The sequence below is a fragment of the Pseudophryne corroboree genome, chromosome 6, assembly GCF_028390025.1.
Source record: "Pseudophryne corroboree isolate aPseCor3 chromosome 6, aPseCor3.hap2, whole genome shotgun sequence".
Lineage (NCBI taxonomy): Eukaryota > Metazoa > Chordata > Amphibia > Anura > Myobatrachidae > Pseudophryne > Pseudophryne corroboree.
Window position 1 is genome coordinate 280966654 of NC_086449.1, and position 5449 is coordinate 280972102.

Genomic DNA, 5449 nt, shown 5'->3' on the forward strand with positions numbered 1-5449 from the left:
ATTCCCTCATTAATGTAGCTAGAGGGTACAGCCAGATTGACAATTCTATCACAAGCCAGAAGGGCCGATGGGCCGTCCGTTTGGTGGCCTGGCTGAGCAGCTACACCTCTTGGCACTCTGCTTGGTCAGCATGTAGTGAGGCCATGCCCCTGTGACTCACAGCACGCCCTTGTACCACATGGTAATACCCACTTTTTCCCATGCACACAGAATCCACATGAGCATGTGAAGAATGCCAGGGTCTATTTTAAGCCCCAGGTTGTTCCTGCTAGAGGAGGAAGAGGCAGAACAAAATTGCTGCATATGAAGCAAAAAAAGCAACAATTTGAAAAGTGTTATTTTCATTCCTCTACTTTTATAGGCTATTCCCTGTAGCAGCCAGCATTTCATGCAAACTGAAGGCAGGTACAGTAGATACTAGATACCACACTGCATGTTCTGTGAGACACATAAAAAAGTCTGAAGAAGGGGAAGCGACCGACGCTAACCAGAAAACAAATTTTCCATTCCAAACACAGAACCTGAAGGCTGCACTGGAGATAAAAGTGGTGATCACCAATTCATATATTTGCCTCTATGTACTGTACATGATGAGTGCTTCCATAGGACCATACCTGATGACTTTTAACTGTCTCCATGTGAGAGAATCTTTCAGAGGTTATGAAAGTCCAGTGTGTGGGAGAAGGCGATTTCTGAGCATGCCCCACCCCCTCAGCTCAATGCTGTGATCTGTACATTGTACAGCGGTGGGCAGGGCCATAATGATGCAATCCAATGAAATCACATCATCACTCAGAAGTAGTTGGCATTTAGGAGATGGGCAAACCTTGTCGTGGGTCTATAACATCCGGGGAGAGTTGGTTTATATCATTTATATGATCATTTAGTGCCCATGCTTGTGAGCACACTGGTAATTTAGGAATAAATTCACGTTGCAGCTTGTCGGTGTGTGTACAGATCCATCTAGATTTTTCTTCAGCGTTAAACCATGTTCAATAGGCTGTAAGAACATGTTAAAATAGTAGTATTAATGGGAATGAGCCCTTTCTTTCAAAAGACAGATAATAATATGCAATAAGCTATATGGTAGTAGTAGGAAACAAATGTACTTAATTATGAAGTGTATGGTGCAAAGATGAGGGTGGGTTGTAATTTGATTTTGAAGTAAAATGATGTGTTCTAGTTGGCGGCTGTGACTGTAAGCATGCACTGGGTAGCTCATGCTGAGTGGGATGGAATTTGCTTTTAAATCATTAGCGCAATATGCACTCCATTAAAAGCAAAGCTAACCATGGCCCTCATTCCGAGTTGATCACTTTAAGCAGCAGTGCAAATGCTAGGCCGCCGCCCTCTGGGAGTGTATCTTAGCTTAGCAGAAGTGCGAACGAAATGTTAGCAGAACTGCTAGTAAAAATTTTCATGCAGTTTCTGAGCAGCTCCAAACCTACTCCTACCTTGCGACCACCTCAGTCAGTTTAGTTCCTGCTTTGACGTCACAAACACGCCCTGCGTTCGGGCAGCCACTCCCCCGTTTCCCCAGGCATGCCTGCGTTTTTACCTGACACACCTGCGTTTTTTAGCACACTCCCGGAAAACGTTCAGTTACCACCCAGAAACACCCACTTCCTATCACTCACTCACCGATCAACAGAGTGACAGAAAAGCGTCGCTGGACCTTGTGTAAAACGACATAGTTTTGTGTGAAAGTACTTTGCGCATGCATACTGCGACCTGTACGCATGCGCAGACATGCCGCATTTTCAACTAATCGCTGCTCTGCGACCGAAAGCAGCTAGCGATCAACTCGGAATGAGGGCCCATGTGTGATGTGCACAGCTCAGCAAGGGTAACAACATACACTCCTGGAGAGTACGGTATACATGCACCGGCTTTACCCCAGGAGATGTGGCTGTGAAGTTAGAGTAGTAAATTACAGTACACAATTACAGCAAGCTACAAACACAAATTTTATGTATTAAGTTCAAGCGAATGTACATATCCATCCCTTTTCCCTTTAGAAAATTTAATGGAAATATATTTCATTGCTGCGGACTGATTGCAAAAATACCTGCATTAATGCAAATGGATTGCAGCAGCCACTTTACTATAGTGTAAGCATAAATGGGAGGGATTAAGATGCATCAAGCCAATCAGAAGCGATTGTCATCATCAGTTTGCATTTTGCACCATCGATCAAGCATCCACTAGTGATCTACTTTCAAGTATGCTTGTGGTCAGCAAGGGACCATCTTGTGTAAACCTGCAATTACTGTACTTTGGGCCTAATTCAGGTGGTCATTCCGAGTTGTTCGCTCGTTGCCGATTTTCGCTATGCTGCGATTTTTTGCAAACTGCGCATGCACAAGGCACAGAGGGCGCATACGCTTAGTTATTTAACTTAAAACTTAGCAGATTTGCTGTGGATTCCGCGGCGCTTTTCAGTCGCACTGCTGTTCGGTAAATGATTGACAGGAAAGGGGCGTTTCTGGGTGGTAACTCAGCGTTTTCCCGGCATTTGCAAAAAAACGCAGGCGTGTCAGGGAAAAACGCGAGAGTGTCTGGAGAAACGGGGAAGTGGCTGGCCAAACGCAGGGCGTGTTTGTGACGTCAAACCAGTAGGTCTGGAGCTACTCAGAAACTGCAAGGAATTATTTAGTAGCAGTTCTGCTAATCTTTCGTTCGCACTTCTGCTAAGCTAAGATACACTCCCAGAGGGCGGCGGCCTAGCGTGTGCAATGCTGCTAAAAGCAGCTAGCGAGCGAACAACTCGGAATGAGGGCCTCAGACCTGTATGCTCGCTAGGGTTTTTTGCAGTCCTGCGTTCGCATAGTCGCCGCCCACAGAGGAGTTATTTTCGCTTTGCAAGTGTGCGATCACATGTGTAGCAGAGCTGTACAAACAGATTTTGTGCAGTCCTTGAGTAGCCCAGGACTTACTCAGCCACTGCGATCACTTCAGCCTGTTCAGGGCCGGTATTGATGTCAGACACCCGCCCTGCAAACGCTTGGACACGCCTGTGTTTTTTCAAACACTCCCAGAAAACGGTCAGTTGACACCCACAAATGCCTTCTACCTGTCAATCTCCTTGCAAACACCTGTGCGAATGGATTCTTCGCACAAACCCATCACTGAGCAGCGTTCCGCTTTGTACCCGTGCGACGCGCCTGCTCATTGCAGTGCATACTTATGCGTAGTTTAGACCTGATCGCCCGCTGTACGAAAATGCAGCCTAGCAATCAGATCTGAATTAGGCCCTTTAGCCATAGTTACACAATAGCTCTTGATCCCCATTCCAATAGTCATAAGCGCAAAATGCATCTCAGCTGGCATGACAAAGGAGGAGTAAGATTGTTAGGTGCATATGCACATATAAAATATAAGCAATGTGGGGAAGAGAAAATATGCAAATCATGTTTTCTCTCCAACTCTTCATAAGCTCCAAAGTGACTAAAAGCAAAAAGATGACGATTAAGGAATAAGGACCAGTGTGTTACAGACACTCAGCTTATTTGCTTTGCCTTTGCATTTTTCATGGTTCATAGAGAACTACTATTTTAAGAATAATTATGTGAGTTCATATATTTTTATTTTATTGCACAAGGAAAAAAATCATCTGCTCCTGATGCCAACCGTTTTAACTATTCAACACAGCAGCAGTCATCTCATGGAAAGCGTTAGGAAGCTTGCTTGCTGTTACTGGTATTAAACAATAAAGTTTATATTAGAAATGTTAGTCTCTGCCTGGTTTATTGACAAATACTGTATGGTCACTATCATGCTCAGTCCCGATTGGGATAATAGACATGATGTGAATTATCATTGATGGCTTGGTAGCTATACAGCCACAGTACTGCAATAGATGGCACATAAGCATTTGTACCGCGAACAAAGCAGAGGTCAGCGCAGCAGGAACCTGCTTAACATGCAACACTGGATTTTGCAGATTTAGAATTCCACTGCGCAGTATGTTAATTAAAGGAAATTATGCTGAGGAGAAAAATGATAGCTCTTCATAAACAAGCACTTAGTCTTACTATTCATGTTCCATTATGAAGATAAAAAAAAGAGATGAAATTCTATCTCATTTACAAGGTGGCAATTTCTTTGATATGAATGCCATTTTTTTAATTTGCCTTTATTTTTAATCAGTATGTGAAATTAAAGTATGCATAATTTAAAAGTGAAGTTAAAGAACAGGATAGCACTAAAACTCTAGACCAGGATTTTTCAACCAGTGTGCCATGGCACACTAGTGTGCCGCGACCAGTTGCAAGGTGTGCCGCGGAGCCAGAGCAGGTTCCTGCACCTTCAGAGTGAATTGTTGGCCCAGGCTCTTCTTAGAGAATCAGTCGCGCTCCGGCCATGACCGATGCCTTGAAAACGATGTGATATCATAGGTCACAGCCGCCGCATCTCACCACCCAGCCAGCCCACCCGCCTGCATACACATCTTCCAGTTCCCGCCTGCATACACAGCTTTCCTTGCCCACCCACATCCACACCTGCCCGACCGCCAACTGCTCAGTATTCGCAGCAATCCACTATGAACAACCCCCGCCACTGAGGGACAGGGAGGAGGACAGCTGATAATATTTGTTATTTTATTTCTCCTGTGGGGAACAATAGAATTTCAATAGAATTTATATGGGGAGAATAAGGATTTATGGGGAGAACAATGTGAATAATTCATGTGGGGAGCAATAGGATTTATGTAGGGAGCAATGTGATTGTTTTTTCTGTGTAGGCCAATGCATGTGTGGAATTTTTATTTTTATTTTTTTTACTGTGAGGGCCAATGTGTGTGTTTTGTTTTTTTTCTGTGGGGAACTGTTGGTGTGCCTTGGCAATTTTAAAATATTGTTCGGTGTGCCGCAAGTAAAAAAAAGGTTGAAAATCACTGCTCTAGACTATTTAAGATAGACCTAATTCAGCATGGGTCACAGATGTGCGAAAAAATGTACATCTACAACCAGAGCCGGCCTTAGGCATAGGCAAACTAGGCAAATGCCTAGGGCATTTGGTATGCTTAGGGGCACCAGCAGCTTCTGCTGATTAAAATGATATGCGGCATGCCTATATTATGTGTGTGACTGCGGCTGTATCTGCATACGAAATGCTATATTGCACTGTATTCCTGGAAATCACTGTAATGTAGCATTTCGTATGCAGATACAGCCTCAGTTGCACACAGTATTTAGGCATGCTGCATATAATTTTAATCAGCAGAAGCTGTTTGTTCATCCTAGCCACATAGTAATACAAATAAGATGCATTTTCATAAACAAAAGGCGCCCGACGTTAGCAGAGCTGCCAGCTGGCTCATGCCAGGCATCTCCCGCAGAACTGGCAGCGGTGCTAGGGGGCACCAGCCAAAATCTTGCCTAGGGCATCATATTGGTTAAGGCCGGCTCTGTCTACAACCCATTACACTGACATGCAGGGGGATGCC